The 23,159-nt window shown below is 48.9% G+C and overlaps 1 protein-coding gene across 4 annotated transcripts in view; it reads right to left on the bottom strand.

The window, feature by feature from the left end:
• MIDEAS (mitotic deacetylase associated SANT domain protein) overlaps window positions 1-16,713 on the bottom strand; it is a 64,816-nt gene extending 48,103 nt beyond the window's left edge. For 3 of the 4 annotated variants that reach the window (XM_067028167.1, XM_067028169.1, XM_067028166.1), the window contains exon 1: window positions 16,603-16,713. The gene's annotated coding sequence lies outside the window, so the exon portion shown is untranslated. Of the gene's footprint in view, window positions 1-14,961; window positions 14,985-16,602 lie in introns of those variants that run through there. The other variant, XM_067028170.1, reaches the window with a different exon arrangement.
• Between the last annotated feature and the right edge of the window lie 6,446 nt (window positions 16,714-23,159).

Below are 23,159 nucleotides of genomic sequence, written 5' to 3'. Positions count from 1 at the left end.
CGGATATGTGCTTGCGATAACCCATCTCTCCACACGTTCTGTTGCGGTGGCCTCTGTGTTAGCAGGCTCCAACCTGCCCGCTGGAGGTCTGCTCAGGGCTCTCCAGCTCCACCCACTTCGGGATGCCAAGCAACATAAGGAGTCTCCATTTCCTGCTTTGGACTGTGCTAGTCACAGGGAAAGAATGATCATGGGCCCTCCAACAGACACGCCACGTGACAAGAAAGTTCCCTACTAAGAAGAAAAGGCTACACGCAGGGAGGCAACCCAAAGGGGGAGTGATGGGTGAGAAGGCCGTGCACTAGGTGTCCCAAGGTTCTGAGATGCCAGAGATACAAGGTGGTCAGAAGGCAGTCAGAAGACAGTCAGTTGCTCAGCCACAGGCCACACCTGCAGCTGCAAGTCCCAGCAGAGCTCATGGCAAGATGGGAGGGGTCAGAGGGCCCTGCAGGCCAAGCCAGAGGTAGGCCGGATGAATGTGGGGGGCTTCACGAGGCTGGCTAAAGGGCAACTCTAAGTTTCAATACTATAATGAATCTGTGCAACACCGTGCAGGAGGTCATTTTGCAAAGCACACCCCTCCCTGCTGCCTGTGTGAACTGCAGAAGAGAGAATCTGCCTCCCCCTGTGCCTGAGCCAGCAGGATCGGGCAGCCTCGAGGTGAGTGGGCGGCTTAGAGCCAGAGCCTCAGGGCCACATGTACTCACTGGGCTGGTTCCCTAGAAACCCAGGTGCAAACAATCATCTGGGGCTCTGAGGCCACGTGGGGGTCGCCTGCACCAGGCCGAGTCCACTGGGAGCCCCAAAGTTATGTAGTTAGTCAGCCTATGAAGTCAGGCTCAGCCAATCTGAACTCTCCAGCCCCTGCAGTGCAGGGGGCTGATAAGACACAGCAGTTCCTTCTTTCAGGTGGTAACAGATGGGAGGCTTGGAGTTCCTCCCCCTTGCCTCCTTCCCACCCAGATCCAAAGGTGTTGATAAGTTAAGGTCTTTTTTTTAAAAAAGTATATAATATATAAGTATATACATTATTATATAAGTATAGTATATATTAAAGTATACTAATATATAATAGAAATGTTATAAAGGTATAATATATTCAAGTATATTAATATATGTTATATAATATATATTAAAGTATTATACAAAAGTATATATGTAAAGCAATTTCAAACACACAAATACTCCACTCATAACCACTTCACCTAAATCTTGTATTTACCTTATGCCAATTTATACCATAGCCAATGTAATCAGTTTTTATGCACTCATCAAGTGTATCTGCAATTTGCCTGTTGAAACAGAAACCACTTTTTCACCAAAATTCTTCAGCACTTTCGCATGAATTAATATCATCTTCATATTAATTTAACAGTGGCACAATATTCCACTGAGTCTAGGTATCACAAATTATATAGCCATGTGGAACACTGAGGCTGTTTACAGTTTCTTGCTATTTTAAACAACGTTGCTATAAATATCTTTGTGAGTATAGCTCTTTTCCTTTCTAGAATTATTTCCTTAGAATAAATTCCCAAGAGTAATACTAGTACGTAAAAGGAAATTAACATTTTTTTATACCTTCAAGTTTTACACTTAAAAAATATATCGTTCTAGGTGAGTTACCTGGACTATCTTTTTCCAAAGTAGTTTTCCTGACACCTCCCAATCCTACCAAGCAAGGTAGGATGGCTCAGAGGTAGCTCCATTGATTTGCTGGGGAGGGATGAGGAAGGAGGACAGAGATGTGAGTAGGAAGGTGGAGGACTGAGTTGGGCAGGAGGAGGGAGCAGGCCCCCTGGAGGCAGAAACAAAGGCAGATCCCAAAACAGATCCCTCCCAAAACGGGCCAACACCTCCCTAGGACATCAAACTCACCCCACCACTGAAGTTTCCTCTGAGTTGATCTTCCAAGGGCCAAGAACAAAGACACACTTCAGTGGGTTCCCAAAAGAGATCTTAGAAATACGATGTGATTCCAGGTCTGGAAACATATTTTGCAAACCACAGAGGCCATGCACTCACCGGCGGTCAAGTAGGCCCATGCATGTGTGGGTTCAACTTTGAGAAAGAAAATCTCTTAAAGAAAGTCCACCTCATCAGGTATGGTGGGAAATATGCTCCTCCACGGCTCTCTCTAGGTGGCATGCAGACCCCGGATAACTATTCCACACCAGGAAGCCTCTTGTGAGGTAACACAGGTCCCACTGTGAGGCACCATAAAGACACCGCCTGCCAGGCTCTGTTCACAGGCTTGGGGAATGTCTGAGCAGGAAAGAACCACATGTGGTGTAAGTGTCTCATTTTATAGACAAATTGAGACCCCAAGTGCCTGCTTTGGGGCTCCTGCTGCATCCTGCAGTCATTGTCAGGTGGGTGCTCCTCTTCCTCCAACAGAAAGAGCCACAGCCTGTCCTGACGGTCACTCGGCTGAACAGGGCTTTCCATTTTAGAGCCTCAGCGCCTCCTCTCATGGTGTGCTGACTCATTCTCCCTAGTTCCTTCTCTGTGCAAAGCCAGCAGACAGTGCCAGGCATGGACACTAAGGGGTCCTCCAAGGGCAGCTGGTGTTTAGCCCTCTTCAGGGGTTGGGCTGACGGGGAGGAGAGTCTCTGCCACCTTTAAACCAGCTCCTCACCGTAGATGCCTCCTCAGGGTGAGGGGGACCCAGGTGCTGGGCTTTGTGGCCCTAAATCCCCCTCCCACCCTCACCAGGGTCTCCCTCAGGTTCAGAGAAACAGCAAAGCCACCAAGGCAGCAGCTCCACCAGCAGGTGCAAAGGGAGGCTATCAGCTCACCAATCACACGTTCCCCCTGACTGAGGCCAGGTCCTGGGCCTGCCCCTACGCCCTCACATCCCCTCAGGCCGCCCTTCCGGTCCCACCACGGGACACCTACTGTGTGCCAGGCACAGTGCTAGGCCAGGGGGGAGCCAGGCACACCTGCAGCTGATGCCAGCGTCCTCCTGTGGGGAAGCTCGATTGCAGAAATGCTAAGGTGGCGGCTCAGGAAGGCAGCAAGGAAGCAGGTGACTTCTGGCCGGTTCTGTGGGCTTCTGCCAGGAAAAGGGCAGGGAGGACGGCTCCAGGCAGGGGGAACAACAAGGCACAGAGGCCTGGAGGAGCACGGAGGAGCAGAGAGAACATAGAGGGCGGCGCTAGGGAAGAGGAAATGGCAGGAGAGGAGGTGGAGGGGTGGGCTGGGGCTCTCAGGGCCTTGGGGGCCTTTCTGAGGAATGTGAGGTTCCTCCCGCAGGACTTGGGCAGCCCTCAAAGGTTTTCAAGAGGGGTGACGTGATCAAAGCCGTGCTTCAGTCAAAATAACTCAGATCCTTCCAAGACTTCTTTTCTGCTTCTGTGTTGTTCTCAACACGATTCTATGTCATCTGGACAAAAATGGGCAAATCAGTGTAAACTGTGCCAGAGCCAACACTGGCTAGGAACACTCCTGCTCCGTCCTTCCCGGGGGTCACCCTGACCCCACATTGGTGAGCAGGCCTCAGCCTCAGGAATCACCTCCAGGCCGGGGTGCAAGAACCCAGCCCTTGACACACCCAGCTTCGTGGAGGCAGCAGCTCCCCACTCACAGGCACCAGTGGAAGAGACCCTTGAAATGCTGGTAGCCACCACCACAGCCATGAGTCCAGAAGTTCAAAACCGCATTTTTCTCTTTAAAGCAAATTAATCCCTTCGTCTAAGGTTATTGGAACTGAACGGCCAAGATTTCAGTCAGGGTGCCCTGATGTCAAAGAACTATAATCAGAGGATCTGAGGGCAAGAAGGGAGCTGGTGCTCACCAGAAAAACACCCTCTTGTTTGGATGAGGAAACCGGGCAGGGATGCAACTGGCAATGCTGACGGCCCCAGGCAGGTGAAGCCCTGCCTCCTTTAGCTCTCTCTCAGGCAGGATATTGGATAGGACATCTCCACCAGGTTGACATCTTTAGAACGTGAGAAGAGCCTCCTCCTGTCACTTTGGACAACTTCGGCACCAAGCCTGAAGCCAAACCCCAGTCAAAAGCAAGGTAGCACCTCTCAAACACCTCACGGCCCTGTGGGTCTCGCCCAACCCCAGAGGAGAAACAGAATTTGCACTGTAGCTGCCTTTTAGCCAGAGAGAGCCAAGCTCTGGCCTCTGTCCTTACAAGGCAGCGCTGAAGTTTTCCAAGTGGAATCAAATGTGCAGGGAGGATCCAGATGCTGGGATGAGCTCTCTTTTCCACTGGAATCCTTCAAATTCCAGAGGAAAAATCCAACTGCTAATGAAATGCTCAGATCTCCAGAGCATATAAGAATCCTAGGACTTCCCTGGTGGCTCAGTGGCTAAGAATCCGCCTGCCAATGCAAGGGACACAGGTTCAAGCCCTGGTCCGGGAAGATCCCACATGCCGCGGAGCAACTAAGCCCGTGCGCCACAACTACTGAGCCTGCACTCTAGAGCCCACGGGCCACAACTACTGAGCCCACGTGCTGCAACTACTGAAGCCCACGTGCCTAGAGCCCGTGCTCCACAAGAGAAGCCACCGCAATGAGAAGCCTGCGCACCGCAGCAAAGAGTAGCCCCCACTTGCTGCATCTAGAGAAAGACCTCATGCAGCAGCAAAGACCCAATGCAGCCATAAATAAATTTATTTAAAAAAAAAAAAGAATCCTAAAGTTTAGCTGGAGGTTAAAGGATTCAGAAAGATGTCCAAAAAGATTAAGATCAAAACATGGATATTTTCAGTGGCCTATGGGGGACGCCCCATTTCCACCTCATGTCCAGCACTGTCCAGTCATCCCAGTCTGAGGGCTAGAATGGGCTCTGGCTTCTATGGTGGACACTTGTCCACGTGGCATGCGTACCTGTCCCCAGGTTTGAGGAACCTGGCATTGTGAGTCCTTGTGGGAGGGAGAGTTCCACCTGCAACTGGGGAAGCTGTAACCTCCAGAATCTGTGAGAACATGAGCATGTGACCTAAGCTGGTCAACCAGATGCTCAGCCTGGGCTCTGCCTGTGGATTGAGTGACACAAAGAATCAGGGAGAGTTCAAAATTCATTCTGGAGGTGGTGGCAGCAGTCAGGTTAGCAGGCAGCAGTGATGCCAGGCCAGTGGCATCATCACCTTGTCTTTGGTTTCAGCTACCCAACTTCCCACAGGTCCTGATTGATTTCTAAGCCTCAGTCTCCAGATTTCCAGGACATTCAGTGAGTCACCAGATATCCTTCCAGTACATTCCTTTTCTCATTAATTTAGCCAGAGTCAGCTTCTGCTGTTTGCAGACCAAAGACCTAGACTACCCCAGCATGTCCTTCTACCTCTACACTGACTCCTCTGCACTGCCCTCCCACCCCCCTAAGACAACACCTAGGCTTAAGCTTCTATCTTTCCCTCTGGGAAAAGAGTCTCATCTAAATACTCACACATCTGAGAGGATCACAGCCACCTAATAATCGCAAGAACAAATGACGTAAATGCTGAATATAACAATTCATCCTGCCCCTGGTTCTAACCAGATGTCCCAATTTGGGGCATTAATATCAGAAATTAAAAGCATTATCACTCCCTTGGACTCTTCCCTATTTCCCCATCAGTTCAGGGAAAGGTGGACTTGGGAGTCAAGAAACCTGTGTTCTAGAACTTGTACATGTCACTCCAACCCTAGGGCACCTGGTGATACCTGCACCACCTATTTCTCAGGGAGGTTCAATCAAATGAGAAGTCCCCACCCATGGCAAAGATCCAGGAACCTTCTAATTCCTAAGTCAATCATTCTTTTCAGTCTTCTCTTTCTTGACATCCCCAATGATTAACAGTTGATCAACTTCAACTCAATTCAATAAAGACTTATGGAAAACTTTCCATGTGCCATGTGCTGTACTAGGTGCACAAAACCATGGTCCCTGTTATAGAATGCAAAGCTCCCTCCTCCTTTGACATCTATGACATCATGCTCTCCTGGTTTTCTTCCTTCCTCCCCATGGGTTCCTTCCTGGTCTCCGTCGCTGACTTGCCTAGTACCGTACCCCTTAAACGGTGATCCTCTTGCCTCCTACTGCATGCTCTCCACGGGTGATGCCATCTGCTCCCCTAGCTCCAACCACCTTCTGTGTTCTGGTGATTCCCAAGTGTCTGTTCCAGAGTGCCTGACAGACAGAGGGGGCTACTGGGAGGTAACTGGGTTTGTCTGGAACTTGTCTTGAAGCTGTAGCTGCACAGTAAGTAATCATTTTTACTTAAATGATGTTTATTTGGGGCAGCTTGGTTAGAGTTCGTGGAGTGGGCAATGCCACCCATTGCCATCCCTTGAGGGACTCTCCTGCCCCAGACCCATATGTCCAACTGCCCACTAGAACTGCTTTCTTGGATGTCCCAGAGGCACCTCCAACTCAACATGTGCAAAATTAGACTCATTGTCTCTTCCCTAAAAGCTGTTCCTCCTTCTTTGTTTCAAGCAGAAACCTAAGGAAGCACTTCAGCTTCTCCCTTGCTCTATTCATCTGGTTGGTCCTCAAGGCCTGTCAACCCAACTCCCTTGACACCTTCCTAACCCAGCTTCTCCCTCCCCCACCGCTCTGGCTTAGACTCCTCCATCTCACCCCAGGGACCACAGTGACCTCCTGCAATGACCTCCTCACTGGTCTCTTTACTGCCCATTTTCCCCCAGCTCCAGCCAATCCTCCACATCACAGTGAGTGACCTTTTAAAAAGAAAATTGGATCCTCTCTCTCCCTCACACACACACACACACACACACACACACACACACACAATCAGTCCTCAGTGGCTCCCCAGTGCCCTCAGAGTAAGGTCTAAATCTCTCCGCTGATACAAATGGCTGGCCCATGACCTGGCCCCTGCCTGTCCCTTTCTGCACCCCCTCCTACAAGTGCTCCATCACACCCGCAGCTTGCAGTTGCCGGAGAAGACCGTGTTGTTTCACGCCTCCACTCCAGGCCCTGCCTGAGAAGCTCCCTGTGCCTAGAATGCCCTTGCCCACCTGCCACCTGGTGGATGCCTACTCGTTTCTCAGGACTCAGCTCAAACACCACCTTCTCCAGAAAGCCTCTCAGTCATTAATTCCCCAGGCTTCCCTGGGCACAGGCACCGTGCAAGGCACTGGGGCCGTCCTAGACCTTTCCTGATGGTCCTCTCTCCTCTGGCCTGGCAGAAGCGACCTGTCCCTCCTCTGAGCCCTGCAGACCCCTGAATAGTTTCACACTGACATCCGTGGCACTAATGGCTCTTGGCTTTTGTGTGTGTCTGTCTCCCTCACAGACCGTGAACACCTTGAAGGGGGAGGCATCCCCAGTACCTAGCACAGAGCTAAGCACACAGTAGGGACTCAATAAATGCATATAGCATGAGTGAGTAAAAGAAGGAAGAATGTGGGGGAAAGCACTCTATAAACAACGATGGGCAGGGTTCCACTGCTACTGCTGTGGCCAGGTTTCTTTTTCTCCATAACTGGGAATTCAGATCCTAAATGCCAGCTGGGTAGGTCAGCACAGCCTCCTTGGAGGAAATCCCGAGCCTTTCCCCGCCTCTAGTGCAAGTGGAAGTGGGGATCAGGGAGTGGATCTGGCTCCTAAGTTGTCCCAAAGCACATGCTACTGGGAGGCCACAGAGGAAGCAGACACAGACTCATGAGGTAGATTCCTTGCAGGCCCCTTACAATGGCCTGCAGTAGGGAGGCTGGGGAAGGCAGGCAGGGGAAGGGGAGAGAAGGAGAGCGGATGTGGAGGGCTAGGGCCTTAGAGCAGAGAAAAGTGTCTGCTCCACATGGCACTGCCCTCGCCCAGCCCCACACCCAATGACAGGTCACCCCAAGCATAAGTCCTTCCTCTGCAATCCTGCAGTTAAAACCCACTCCATGGATCTCTCCTTTACACCCTGCTCACCTGTTCGAAGAGCCTCTTTTGCTTAACGTCCTATGGTTATTTCCTAACTTATAAACCTGCCTTCTATTCAGGGGTGAGCATGGGCTAAGAGCCCTGAGCCTGCTGCCTGCGGGATATCACAGTATAAGTATCTCGGCATGCTGAGTGAGACTGTAGTATTTGAACACACACATATTTCATACTACAGAGCCCTCAAATTCAAGACACTTCATCTGCTGCTTGACCTTGGAAACTGCAACTTCTTCCAGAACTAGAGGAACAGCCTAAGATGAATGTAAGTATCAAGAGCCAGTATGTCTGCCGCCTACCTGGTGTCCTCCTAAGGGACTTTCAAGGTTAATCTTGATTATATTCTTATTTTTCACTTTACACACTGACTTTAGAACCTGACCCCCAGAAAATGCAACTCCACCAAATTCCATTCTTAAGTGACTAATCCACCCTGAGTCTGTTTTTCCCTCTGGCTACAACCTATCTCAGAGGCTGACTGTTAGCCTCCTGGAGAGAAGGGCCAAGTGGGATCCTGCTTTGCACCCCTTGTGCCACATGCAGTGTTGAGAGCACTGCAGCTGTTCTGTAAATGCCCAGTGAGGACAGTCAGCCTTGCGTTAACTGGCTGCCCAAGAGGTGCTGAGTCTGTGTTCCTGGGCCTTCTAGCATCCCTCGTCTTAAAGACCTCACTCCAACCCTGGTTTTTGGTTTTGTTTTCTGTCAAGTTTCTTCTTTTTAAATCTTTGTGTACTGCCTTAAGGAAACTAAAGAGATGGAATTGTAAACACAATCCTTGGTTTACAAATAGGCTGGAACTGATGATTATGATGACTAAGATGATCAATGCAAGATGGTGAAAAGAAATGGAATGTGGGGTTTGTGCCTGACTCTTCCATTCTGCAGCTGTGCGACCTTAGAGAAGTCAATTATTGTCTCTGACCCTTAGTTAAAAGTGAGTTACTATAGGTTCCCTTCCCAGATTTAAATTATCTGAGATGCTGTTACTGCAGTTACTATAAAACAGAGGCGGGGGACTTCCCACAGGTGGCACAGTGGTTAAGAATCCACCTGCCAGGGCTTCCCTGGTGGCGCAGTGGTTGAGAATCTGCCTGCTGATGCAGGGGTCACGGGTTCGTGCCCCGGTCCGGGAGGATCCCACATGCCGCGGAGCGGCTGGGCCCGTGAGCCATGGCCGCTGAGCCTGCGCGTCCGGAGCCTGTGCTCCGCAACGGGAGAGGCCACAACAGTGAGAGGCCCGTGTAACACACACACACAAAAATCCACCTGCCAACGCAGGGGACACGAGTTCGATCCCTGGTCCAGGAAGATCCCACATGACGTGAAGCAACTAAGCCCGTGCGCCTAGAGCCCGTGCTCCTCAACAAGAGGCCACTGCAGTGAGAAGCCTGTGCACTGCAAGGAAGAGTAGCCCCCACTCATCTCAACTAGAGAAAAACCCGTGCAGCAACAAAAACCCAACAAAAATCAAAAAGAGAGGTGGGATGATAGCAGTCCCTAAGGTCCTAAAAGTTATAGAAGTTTCTACAGTTCTAAAAATTGATTCTTTTGTGAAACAGCAGATTCTAGACAATATTGGTTTATTAAGTGCAGTTTATGCATAATTTTTCAGAAATAGTTTTCTAGGTAAATCCCAGTTTCACCCCTTTTATGTTCATCAAGAATGTTCAGTTAAAAGTGAAGTCAACATATTGACTGCAACATTGTATGTAATAGCAAAAGACTAGGAACAACCCAAACGTTCTTCAGTAGTAGACTAGTTAAATAAATGATGGCATTTTCATACAGTGGAATACAATTTAGCCAATGGAAAAAGTGAGGTAGCTCCATGAGCACTGATATAGAATAACTTCCAAGACACATTAAAAATGAAAAACACAGAATACAGAATGCTGTGTAGAGTATGCCAGCATTTGTTTATAGATTCATACTCTCTTCTATGTGCAGAAGCTACATTTGGAAGCATAGCTGAAAAATGACAAATTGTAGTTGCCTAAGACAGGGACACTGACAGAATGAAGAAATGGGGAACAATAGGGGATGGAAAATTTATTTTTTCAAAGGATTATGTTGTGAAATTTATCAGTATTTTATTATGAGTTCTGTTTTGTCTCTTTCTTAAGAAGGTCTTCCTTCCCTCAAGGTTAAAATACACATTTATTTTTCTAGTTCCATTGCATTTTTATACGTATGTATATATCTGTATAGTAATCTATTGTCTATATTGAAATTATTATTATATTATTTTTTTTTTGCGGTACGCGGGCCTCTCACTGTTGTGGCCTCTCCCGTTGCGGAGCACAGACTCCGGACGCACAGGCTCAGCGGCCATGGCTCACGGGCCCAGCCGCTCCGCAGCATGTGGGATCTTCCCAGACCAGGGCACGAACCCGTGTTCCCTGCATCGGCAGGTGGACTCTCAACCACTGCGCCACCAGGGAAGCCCTGAGATTATTTTTGAGACTTACTTTACACTGTATAACTTACGTCTTTTGAATTTTGAACTACAGGTATGTATTACCTGTTTTTTAAAAATTGAAGTATAGCTGATTTACAGTATTATATTAATTTCAGATGTATAGCATACTGATTCAGTATTTTTACAGATTATACTCCATTAAGTTATTACGAGATAACAGCTATAGTTCCCTGTGCTATATAATATGTGTGCTTATCTATTTTATACATAGTGGTTTATATCTCTTAATCCCATACCCCTAACTTGTCCCTTCACTTTCCTCTCCCCTTTGGTAACCACTAGTTTGTTTTCTATATCTGTGAGTCTGTTTTTGTTTTGCATATACCTTCATTTGTATTATTTTTTCATACTCCATATATAAGTGGTATCATACAGTATTTGTTTTTCTCTGCCAGAGTTATTTCACTGAGCATAGTATTCTCTAGGTCCATCCATGTTGCTGCAAATGGCAGAATTTCATTCTTTTTTATGGCTGAGTAATATTTCATTGTATGCATATACCACATTTTTATCCATTCATTTGTTGATGGGCATTTGGGTTGTATATTACCTTTTTGAGAAGAAAACTGGGGAAAAAAGAATCTACCAGATTTTATTTTTTAAAATCTTTTTTAAGGAATTTAGTGTATAGGGTGCATTTTATGGCATGTGAATTATATCTCAATTAAAAAAGAATCTAGCTTATATGGCAAGGTAGAGATTAATAGCATGAGAACTGGGTGGAGACATCAGAATCCTCCTAGTTAAACCTGATGTTAGGGTTTAGCAAGTATCTGTCCAAGACTCAGCTTTGTTTTGTTTTGTGGTACACGGGCCTCTCACTGTTATGGCCTCTCCCATTGTGGAGCACAGGCTCTGGATGCACAGGCTCAGCGGCCATGGCTCATGGGCCCAGCTGCTCCGCGGCATGTGGGATCTTCCCGGACCGGGGCACGAACCCGTGTCCCCTGCATCGGCAGGCGGACTCTCAACCACTGCACCACCAGGGAAGCCCAAGACTCAGTTTTACACTTTTGCCTAGTTTTATAAGCCAATGCCTATTTGGGCAAATCAAAGCTATGGTCAACCAGGAAGCATCTCTTTGCCTTCCTCACAAGTGTGTCTGACAGTTGGCCCTACCTCCTTCTATCAGTCTGGTTTCCTTGGAGGAACCCAGGTAATGGATGCTCTCCCCACAGAGCCAATGCTCAGGCTTAGGACATCCTGGGGCAGATGAACTAGGCCCAAATCAAGACAAGGAAGAGCCAGTGCTGAAGCTGGACAGACACTGTCTAGCAACCAGGGGGAAGAAATAATGGAAAAGAAGCTGAACAAGAGGTACAAAGCTAGGAGGCACCAGAGAGAGGCCAACAGGCAGAAGGAGGCAGGGTTGGGTAAATGTTCAGAATAAAGACTGGGAACCAACTGGGATATATGTATACGTATAGCTGACTCACTTTGTGATACACCAGAAACTAAACTCCAATAAAGATGTTAATAAATAAATAACCCCCCAGCCCCCGCCATAAAAAAGACTGGAGGGCTTCCCTGGTGGTGCAGTGGTTGGGAGTCCGCCTGCCGATGCAGGGGATATGGGTTCGCTCCTCGGTCCGGGAGGATCCCACGTGCCGCGGAGCGGCTGGGCCCGTGAGCCATGGCCGCTGAGCCTGCGCGTCTGGAGCCTGTGCTCCGCGACGGGAGAGGCCACAACAGTGAGAGGCCCGCGTACCGCAAAAAAAAAAAGACTGGGGACCGTGGTCCGTGGTGCTTGGCTTGGGTGTGTGCCTACGCACAGCCAACAATATCTGAAGGCCACTGCAGCTGCTGCATCCTCATCATCCTCACCATCATCCTCATCATCCAACATTCACCAGGAACCCCAGGGCTGGGAATACAAAGATATATAAAACAAGGACTTCCAGTTTAGCTGAAAAGTGATAACACTGATCCACCCAAAAGCACATTTAAGAAGCTAAATGAAGGGTATGATCGGAGTTATGGTCCAAAGGAGAAGTTGAAAATCCTTTAGACCAAGTTTCAAGGTTTCTTCATCAGGGCCCCCCAAGTGGATGTTACTGGAGTTCCAGGGAGAGGCCCACAGGGTAGAACAGGGGAAATTCTTAAGGAGGGGAACATGAATAGTGCTAAAAAGGAGAGCAAGACTGAACCAAGTAGGAGAGAGGAAAGAGGAGGTATTCCAGACTTCCAGGGAAGTATGAAAGGTAGGAATGCTTGCCACAAGCAGTTTGGACAAACACACAGAGTGGGTCACCAGGTCAGAGCAAAGAGCTAGGGCAGGAGAGCAGTGGAGGCCAGACCCCTGTGTGGAAGGCCCTGACTGCCATCCTAGAAGTTTGATCCTTACTGTGCAGACAGTGGGGAGCCACTGAAGGTTGCTGAGCAGGAGGCTGACCCTTGCAAACAGGCGTTTTAAGTGAGATTACAGAGGAGCTCTTTATCCCAGGCTTTTTCAAAGACCTGTGTGTATTTCAAGTGGCACTTGAGAGAGAAAGTCGTAAAGCATTGCCCTGTGTCATGTAGACAAAGAAAAAAAAGGTTTAAGGGTCCCACAAAGAGATGCTTCAGTGAGAATGAGAAATGAAGGGGGGCTCATTTTAACGAAGGAAACAAATTTGCAGGACAGAACTGCCGGTCATCTGGAAAACTGCAGCACTTTCTTCAGAGTCTGGAATGCCCTCTTTTGGCTGGAGGTGTTCTGCCTCCTTTTTTGGAGGTTAGTTGTGATGTCAAACATGGAATTGCAGTGTAGGGAGGCAGCTGGGAGGAGGCAGATGAAGAGAAATATAAATACTGGGCCCAGAGAGCATAAAAGGCCTCCATACTAAGACCATCCTCTTGCAGAGGACGTTGCCATCTGCCTCCCTCAGTGGAGCCTCGGAGTTTTTGTCAAAGTTGCTGGGAGCTTCCTAACTGCCCAAATAGTTTCTCCTCTTTTTTTTTTTTTTGCGGTACGCGGGCCTCTCACTGTTGTGGCCTCTCCCATTGTGGAGCACAGGCTCCGGACGCGCAGGCTCAGCAGCCATGGCTCACGGGCCCAGCCACTCCACGGCATGTGGGATCTTCCCGGACCAGGGCAGGAACCCGTGTCCCCTGCATCAGCAGGCGGACTCTCAACCACTGCGCCACCATGGAAGCCCAGTTTCTCCTCTTAAAACAATAAAATGATTTTTAAAAATCTGTCACGTTTTGATTCAGAGCTTTTTCAATATTGTTCCTACTTGTGCATAGTGAGGCAGTAGGCAAGGCTGCTCTGGGGCCATGAACTGGGCAGTAACTTTAGGCCATAAATCAGCATTTATATAAGGTGGAAGAGGAAGTCAGGATTAAATTTCCGGTCTTAAATTGGGCTGGGTACAACTGAAGGGTAAGTTCTGTGAATACAGAGGCAGAGCTGAGCAAGCCAGGGGAAGGGCATGCATGAGTTATGCACAAAAATCAGCCAGGCTGAACTGATGACATGGATGGGCAACTGCTCTAGGTGGCTCCACAATTCCGGGGGGCAGGGGGAGGGGCCTGAGTCCTTCCTTCTTTGGCCTTTGCTAGTGGTCCCTCTCCACTGCTCTCCTGCCCACACTCCCTGGGGCCTTTGGGCACTTTTAGTCTCTGCATGGTCTACATGAACACAGAGGTCTGCAAACTCAAAGCTGTCTTTCCGCTGGGGTCAGAAGGGAATGCTCCCCTCCCCGCCCCTCCAGACAAGTTCTGGGTACCAGTAGGCTCTTACTAAAGCAGCCATGGTCAGGTGATACAGCTGACAAAGACCTTGACAATCAAATTCAGTGAAAACCCAAATGTACCCAAAACAAGGGGTTGTGCAACTCATGGGAACTCCTACTTCTGCGGTGTTTTTGCTCTAACCCTCATTCCCCTGTGGCAACTATGTCTGAAGTCCCAGACTTTCCAGAAACGTCCTGATTTCACATGCTTTTCCTTGAGTCTCTGGAAGCACATAGGTATCTGCCAGGGATTATGCCCTAATGTTTTGGTTTGACAAATGGTCACTGTGCCCGTGACACGCAGCTGGCATGAGGTTGCAAAACAGCATTTTCCCACCAGGTTTAACTCAGTTACTAGGCTGGGGAGAAGGCCAGGCATGGGGAAGCTCTGGTGTGCCAGGCCATCAGTACCTGCTGCCGAGTCACACAGTCCCCTTAGCAGGGCTGAGTGCTACCCTGGCAGAGTCTCTACCTGGGGCAGGGAGAGAGGGGGCTGTGATTTCGCATGTGAGGAGAATGACCCAGCATGCATCCTGTACATGTTTTTGACTGTGTTTTAAATCCCTCTACTACAGTTAGCCACCTCTGAGGCCCTCAAGGAGAACCTGTTTGCCTTCTTTCCACACTTGAAGGCTTAGCTCCCTTCCTGCAGCACAGCAGTTCAGGAGGTGTGAGGACACCCACCCTGGTCTGTGTAGCAGGCCTTGCTCAGGAAGGGGGTGGGGGAGTTCCTCTGGAGAAAATGAACATGAGTCACTCCTCTGCCTCCCCGCCCCCTGCCCCGTCGGACCCTCGCCCCGACACTGGCACAGACACAGCCTAAAGTCCCAGCACTCTTCCCTTTGCCCAGAACACAACGAAGGAATTAGGACCCACCTACTAAGTTTCTGCAGCTGACACTTCAAGGCTCAAAGTCTAGCTCACCAGCACAGTCACACGTCTGATGTGTCCTCTTTGCAACCAGGCCCCAATCCAGCCGCCATGCAATTTTGCTAATTCAAACTGCTTTCCCGTTTAGGGATGTTGATAGCCATCTCCCATCTCCTTTTCCTGCTGACATCATCCCACATTTTCTACAGGCACAAATAAGGGTACAGCTCCTGGGATAGTTTTCAGGCTGCCTGAGGTGGAAGTGAAAGGATCCTGCCCTCCCGGGTCCACTTCACTTCTCTGGCGTCTGGCAAATTGTCCGAGTTTTAGGGAGAAACAAGGAAATAAATCACCTAGCTAAGGTGAAAGGCCAAAAAGAACTTGGTGACTGCAGCTCAGACCCAGATCTGTCCTGGGCATCTGCAATGCAAATCTGCATTTTGTTCTCTGCCCCCGAGGTCTTGCACAATAGCCTGTGTATAAACATGCACGCCAACAAGGCCTGACTGTGCAATCACGCTGTAATTACAGGCTGCCAGGAAGCTGCTGCTAGGAACTGCACCATTCAACTTCTAGACATCCCATGTCAAAGGAGTCTCTACGGCACGGACGTACATTCCTGCACACACCAACGCGTCCCCGCCGCCGCCACCGCCGCTGCTGCTGCTACAGTTGAAGACTCCAAGCCAGGGAGCTAGGGCGCCACCCGCCCGGCCCGCCAGTCCCAGGTTACTTTGCAGGGATGTCATAAACTTCTCAGCTGTTCTTAAAAAAAAAAAAAAAAAAAAAAAGTCTGCTCCACGAGGCTACCGAGGGCGGCGGGAACCACCATCAAAGTTCCCAAGCACATTCCTGCAGCCCTAGCAGTTTTAGAAAACAGAGAAGAGCGAGATGCCTCAAAGAGTCCACTGGAAGCGGGTTTTGGAGTTTTATATAGAAAACACTCACATATGTAGGTGGGTGCGCTGACAGCTTTTATGGCTAAATTGCAGAGTGTTAGGCCTTAGTGATTACTGTCAGGCTTGGGACATGGTGTGGGAGGAGAAAGGGTGGGGGAGTCAGAGGGGTTTATTCAAAGGGTGCTTAGGGGCAATTCTGGCTTTGCATTTTGGAAATGCGTAGGGTTGTTTTCCCAAACTTCCGAGTTGCTCTGCTCTTCGTCATTGTCAGGCCAAGCTAAGAAAAATGGGGGGAAAAGTTCCTTTAACTTCCTTCCTGCGACCTCGGCGAGGGCTACGAAGAGGAAGAGCACGCTTCCTTGGGAAGCACCGGGCGGGAACTGGGGGACCGCTGCGCCCAGCCTGTCGCGATGGGAGGCGCCGGGCGGAGGACTAGCCTCGGACGCAGGACACGGGAGGCCCCTTCCCTGCACCCCTCCGCTAGCCAACGGCACCCGGAGCGGCCCGGCTGCAGCCCTGGCTGGTTTAAGTCCTGCGGCAAACCGGCGACCACAGGGGCGCAGCCCGGGGCCCGGATCCCGGCCGCCGAGCTCCCTCCCTGCAGCACCCCCCGCACGCAAGCCCGGCGCAGCCGGCCCTACCCGTCCCGCCACATCCCCGCCCGCGCGGCCAAGCCCCTGCCCCGAATGTTTCCGGGCACCGCGTCGGCGCCCCGGCTGCGGAGGGGCCGCCAAGCTCCGCGGCTCACCTGCGCGCTGGATCCCGGGGCCGCTCGGAGGGGCGCGGGGCGCAGGCGAGCACGGCCCGCAGACTCAAACTTTGTTGCTCTCGGGACGGCGCAGTCGTCACTTCCTCGCTGAACGGGTGGCGCGGCCCGGGCCGTGACCCAGCAGCTCGCGCGGTGGCGCGCCGGGCCCTGCAGCCGCCCGCGCCCCCGGCTCTGCGCGCCCTCGGCTGCGGGGGGAAGCGAGCTGCAGTCCGCCGAGCTTGCACCCCTCTGGGGGAGGCTCGCTTCAGCAGGGTGGTTTCCGCGCCGAAGAAGTGCGGTCGAGGCTGCTCTCAGGCTGGATCTGGAAGATGGTATTGGGGTTCAGGGACCCAGAGCTGGGGTTCCGGGAAAAACAAAGGATGGGGAAGGAGAACGTTTTTCAGTTTGGTGTTGCGGCTAGAAGGTCCTGTTGGAAAGCACAGTGCTCTGTGTTTGGTTTTGCTTTGTTTCTGTTTTTTTTTTCCCACCAAATAATGCCTAAGCTGGGCCTTAAAACGCGGGTCTCCTCTTCCCACATTACCTCAAAAGATCTGCACACTTGTCCTTCGTCATTTCCACTGATTATAAGGGCACAGGACGTTCAGCGTTTATGACTTCAGGGGGCTATTTCAGCGCCCAAGTTGGGGCTGAAAAATAGTTTCTGTTCTAATCCTCCCCCGCGATTTCCACCTCCTCCTTTACAGTCAACTCACAGGTCTCTTTGGGGCCTGATGCATTCCGTATTTCGTCATGGACCAAAAGTGATTTGGAGGGTAGGGTGGAGTCCTGACAAAAGGAGCATCAGGCAGTAGTAATTCTGAAATTTATCGTTGCCCAAAATAAATTTGCTCACCCTATTCAAAACTACAAAAACAAAAAGCCATCTTTTTGGTTTCTGATAAATAGCAACAAAGTAGTTAAACAGCAGTCTTTCGGGAAGAATTCCTGATCCGGTAAAGCTGGAAAGAAAACGTGTTAGCCTTTGCTGTGGTTGAGAAAAAAAAAAAAAAAAAAAAAAGCAGACATTTGAAACTGCAGTGGAGGGCTTTCGTAACAGTAACGTTAGCTTCATTGTAGCCTGTTGTGAAAACAGGGACCTTTTCAAAGGTGGTTCAAAAGCATCAGTTAGCGCTCAACAATTTTCCCTTTTCCCCCAAATACTGCTTCTACAAGCACATTGGCCAGATCACAGAATCTCCCGTTCTAATGCTTCATCTTTTTACTAAAGCACAGGAAACTTCAGAGTTGAGTGAAGGCTTTGTCCAGAAAGGTGGAAGTAAAATTGATAGAAAGTAACATCTGAGAAATGATCCCCAGGTCTGTGTTAATACCTAATGGGAAGCCACAAACGCAGACTTACCCAGGAGTATGAAGATAGAAGCTCTCCTAGCAACACGAAATCCCCCACATTGCAGCCCTTTATGCACAATTATGATTTCTACTGAGACATTATTAATGGCACATTGTAAATACAAAATGTATCATGTAAGAAAAATAACATTGTTTTGAGAAATAAGTGCATCATTATACTCTCAATAATTATAATTCTCTGAAATTTTTATGACATCACACTATTGTGGGCTGGTGGTGGAGGGATTGTCCAATTTTGAAATAGATAGAAGTAATTCCTTAATGCATTCCGCTTAAGGCAAGCAATGCCATAATCAAGAGGAGTAGAGAGAATATACTTCTAAAAACAATCATGTGATACTCCATATTTGCTAGGACAAGAGCAGAATATTTCTTTGTTCACTATTGTGATTCTGAATTCTCAGTCACAATTTCATGAATATTCAGTATTTCTGCATGCCCAGGAATAATTAGCAGAAGATGCAAATGTTTGAAGGCCTGATATTTATGTATGCACAGACACACATTGCTTTTTCTCTGTGTAGGGTGGCATTTGCTGGAGTTCCACCAAGTGTAGAACCTGTGGTAGGCACACTTGAAGTCAGCTCCCAGCTAATAGTGATCCCCTTCCTCCTGGTATTCATGCCTTATATAATTGCCTCTTCTTGAGTGTGGGCTGGACTAATTGACTCAATTCTAACAAATAGCATATGGCAGAAGTCACGTGATGTCACTGCTGAGATTAGGTTATAAAAAACCTAATGTGGCTTCTATCTTGGGTGCTCTATTTCTTTCTTGCTCTTTCTTGGATCACTTACTGTAGGGGAAGCTACCTGCCATGTCCTAAGGCAGCCCTGTAGACCAGGATCAAGACCTGCCAACAACCACATGAGTTAGCTTGGAAAGGCATACCTCCCCCTTCCCCCATGCCAATCAAGGCTTCAGATGAGACCGCCAACCCTAGCCAACAGCTGCCTCATGAGATCCCTGGTAGCAGAGGCATCCAGCTAAGCTGCCTGGATTCCTGACCCAAAGAAACTGTAAGATGATAAATATTTGTTGTCTCAAGCTGCTATGTTTTGGAGTAATTTGTTACACAGGCATCGATAACTAATGCACAGGAAAAAGAGAAGGAAGGCATTGTGGACCCGATGATAACCCCACGCAGACTTCCTGCTGCCTCACCTGGTAAGCAGAACATGGAGAAAGGCAGGGTCCTGGACCAGATCTAAGAGTAACGTAAATCCTAAGAACAGAAGACCCAGCCCTTACCCCTCTGCAGAATAAGGGTCATCCTTGAATTTAAACTAAGTCAGAGGGTGTGTGTTGCTGCTCGGTCCCTGGCAACCCTGGTATTGGATGCCATCAATCTGATAGTATGTGCAGATGTCTTTGTGTCACAAGGATTGACATCTGTCCAGTTACCCTCTTCCTCCTCCTCAGGGCATCTGCCCTGATCCCCAAGGCTCTGGCACAACCAGTGACTGTGGAGTCAGGCTCTAGTCCTGGAAGGGGAGCTTGAAAGATGGGACTTCAACCCTGGCAGCCAGAAGGGATAGGTGATTTCAGTGAGGGTCCAAATGTAGGCTTGTGGTCCTACAATCGAAGAGCAAGCCGTGAGCTATCTCTGATAAGAATCACCTTCACACTGCTTGCAGGGCTACAAAGAACATTCTGTCCACGTGCTGGTTATCTTTCTCTCAGCATCATTTCCTCTCTGACTGGAGCTAATTATTTACTTTAAAAACACAAAACAAAGTTTTAGGAAGCAGGAAAGATATTATACTCCTTCATCCCTTACCAGGGCAGGCATGTACTTATGGCTGCCCCCCATGTCCACCTCCCCTCAGCCAATCCCATAGAAGCTGGCAACGGTAGAGCCCATTTCTGTTTTCCCTCCAGAGACGCTAGACTCTGATTTTTCTCATGTACAGTGGCTGCAGCTGCTGTGTTGCCATGCCGTCATCTGGTTGCTATGACTTATGAGGTTGTAGATATGCCAGAACGTGAATCTATTAATTTAACAGGAACTGGACTCAGCACATATATTCCTTGTTAGGTCATTTGCTTTGCTACCTAAACCACATCCAGTGTGTTCGGCAATGGGAACGTTTCCTAGAGGCTGGCTTTGCAAAAATGCTAAATGCCCTGAATTTTGAGTCTGCACAGTTTTATATTATTAAATTACTATGGGGGACATAAGACGTTCTAGCAGGGGTGTGCAAAGAGATTAGCTCAGGGGAAAAAAATTAAGGGAAGGGAAATAGTCAAAGTCTCTGGTCTTCATTCTCTACACATGGAGGCCCTTTCTGCAGGAGGTGTCTGTCCTAACTTTTGTAGAAATCCTGTGCTGAGCCCAGGCTGCTTACTGACAAGTCTGAGCTCTGGAACACCAGAACTAGGTGATGTGTGCCACGATAAGAGAAACCACTGTCCTCTTCTGTGGTGCACGCAAGCAGGCATTTTTCATTCAGCCCTTCAATGAACACTTACTGAATGTCTACTAGTGGGCGTGCTAGGGATGCAAAGATGAAAAGGACAAAGTCTGTCCCTAGTGGGAGAGAAAGACCCATAAATTACAATGCAACATGAGAAGTATTATAATCGAGTTTTGCCTCAGGCACTATGAGCTTCCAGAGGAGGAAGCAAGTAGGTCTGTCTGGAGAGGGGCGTTATGGGTCACCACCAGTGTTTTTCTTTAAAAAAAATTAAAAATTATCAGATTCATTGCATTAAGTAATAATAAGTATTGTTTTGTGTAGCTTTTGTTTCAGTTGTGTATAATATATGTGTATATTTGTATGGGGTCATAGTGGAAAACATACTTCCTACATGCAGGCAAAGAAGTGTGAAAGTTCTGAGTTTAGAGAGTAATAACTAACTACCATACACTGACAGCCTATGATGGGCCAGGCCTCAAGGTGTCCCACTGGAGAGTTGAAGAGACAAGCCATGACTTAAGACAGTTTCCAAATCCTTCTGAATTCTCCTTCTTTAGTAAATCAAGGCCAAGCCTAAAGGACCAGCTCCTTGAATCCTCTCTGAACAGAGCAGAGGCCTTCCACCCAGGCCAGCTAGGCCAGCTTTAAGGCAGTGAAAGAGTAGCCACCCCCTTTCTGGCCTGCCGGATGGTGGGAGGAGAAAGAGGAGAGAGAAGAGGGTCAGAAATGCGTCATGCTGGGCTTCCCTGGTGGCGCAGTGGTTGAGAGTCCGCCTGCCGATGCAGGGGACACGGGTTTGTGCCCTGGTCTGGGAAGATCCCACATGCGGCGAAGCGGCTAGGCCCGTGAGCCATGGCCGCTGAGCCTGCGCGTCTGGAGCCTGTGCTCCACAACGGGAGAGGCCACAACAGTGAGAGACCCGCGTACCGCAAAAAAAAAAAAAAAGAAATGCATTATGCTTTTTCCTGTGCTCCAGGTCTCGGATGGAAGCAGGAAAGGCGCATTACCTAATGAGTGCACTGCAAACACGAGGTGGAGGTGCAGTTCTCACCCAGTTCCCCACTGGAATTCTGGGATGAATCTGCCTCCAAAGTGGTTTTATACCAAAAAGAGGGCAGCCGCGTCAAAGTGAAATTGGTGGTCAAGCTGGGTAGGCAGAGCGAGTTCCTGAGACTTAGCGCTTCTGAGTCCCCATGGTTTCCACATGGCATGACTATCACACTTAGAACCAGCAGCCTGCTGTAGGGCTGCCCTGGTTTGTCAAGGTGACCCTGCAGCAAGCTCAGGGGAGTCAGGGGTCTGCACCGGTGAGAACACAGGGGAAAATGAGCACCAAGTTGCAAAGGGGAGAAGCCAGTGCTGGGAGGTAGGGGGTGGCTCTGCTGAGGAATCCACAAGTTCATGTGCCATAACTGGTACTAGCAGGGGCCTGTACAGCCAGCAGAAACCGAGAGGATGAGGCAGCTTGGTATGGTGGTGAGGAACAAGGATTCTGGGCTGCCCACACACTGCCTGGCTTCAAGTCCCATCTCTGCCACATACTACCTGTGTGACCTTGGACAAGTTACTTAGCCTTTTTTTCCCCCAGTTTCCTTGTCTGTAAAATGAGGATAATTGTATGTACTTGATAAGGTTGTTATAAGAATTAAACTAGTTTGTAAAGCTCTTATATATGTGTTTCTTAAGAGTCAGTTAAATCAGGAAATCACTCACCAACCAAAAGGATTCTATATGAATATCATATGACTCCAAGACCCCCGAACTGGACATTTAGTAAAAATCCCCCCAACCGTCAGATCATGGGGAAAGTTGGATCAGCTATAGACTGTACATTTAAGATATGGTGTAAGTTAAAATGTTTGGCTCCTCTACACAGTCCGGCTTGGAAGGTAGACATTGAGCAGCTCTTTTTTTTTTTTTTTTTTTTTTTAATATTTATTTATTTGTTGGCTGCATTCGGTCTTAGTTGCGGCACGCGGGATCTTTTGTTGTGGTGGGCTCTTCGTTGCAGTGCTCGGGCCTCTCTCTAGTTGTGGCACGCAGGCTTAGTTGCCCCCAGGCCTGTGGGATCTTAGTTCCCAGACCAGGGATCAAACCGGCGTCCCCTGCATTGGAAAGTGGATTCTTAACCACTGGACCACCAGGGAAGTCCCTGAGCAGTTGGGACTATGGTTGACAGAAAAACAGTCCTCCCCAAAATGTCCATGTCCAAATCCCTAGAACCTATGAATATATTAGGTTCATGACAAAGGGGAATTAAGGTTGCTAATTAGCTAATCTTAAAATAAGATTATTCTGGATTGTCAGGGTGGGCCAATGTAATCACAGGATCCTTAAAAGTAGAAGGGGGAGGCAGAAGAGGAATCAGTCAGAGGGAGATGTGACTATGAAAGAATGATCAGAGAGATACAAGGTTGCTGGCTTTGAAGATGGAGAAAAGGGGTCATGAGCCAAGAAATGTAGGTGGCTTCTGGAAACTGGAAAAGACAAGGAAACAGATTCTCTCATAGAGACTCCAGAAAGGAATGCAGTCCTACTGACACCCTGATTTTAGCCCATTAGATAAAAATCTGTGTTGCTTTAAGCTACCAATTTAGTGGTAATATGTTACAGTAGCCATAGAAAACTCATGCAGGAGCGTTTTCTAAATGTAGTATTTTCTGGGAAGTATTTGCATCATGTATTAGATACATGTGTTACCACGTGTATGAGAAGCCCCAGTTCTCAGATTACAATTTGAGCAGGAAGTCTGGCTGGGTGGGCCAG

Source organism: Kogia breviceps, chromosome 3 (assembly GCF_026419965.1).
Source record: "Kogia breviceps isolate mKogBre1 chromosome 3, mKogBre1 haplotype 1, whole genome shotgun sequence".
Classification (NCBI taxonomy): Eukaryota; Metazoa; Chordata; class Mammalia; order Artiodactyla; family Physeteridae; genus Kogia; species Kogia breviceps.
This window is presented reverse-complemented; position numbering and strand designations above follow the sequence as displayed.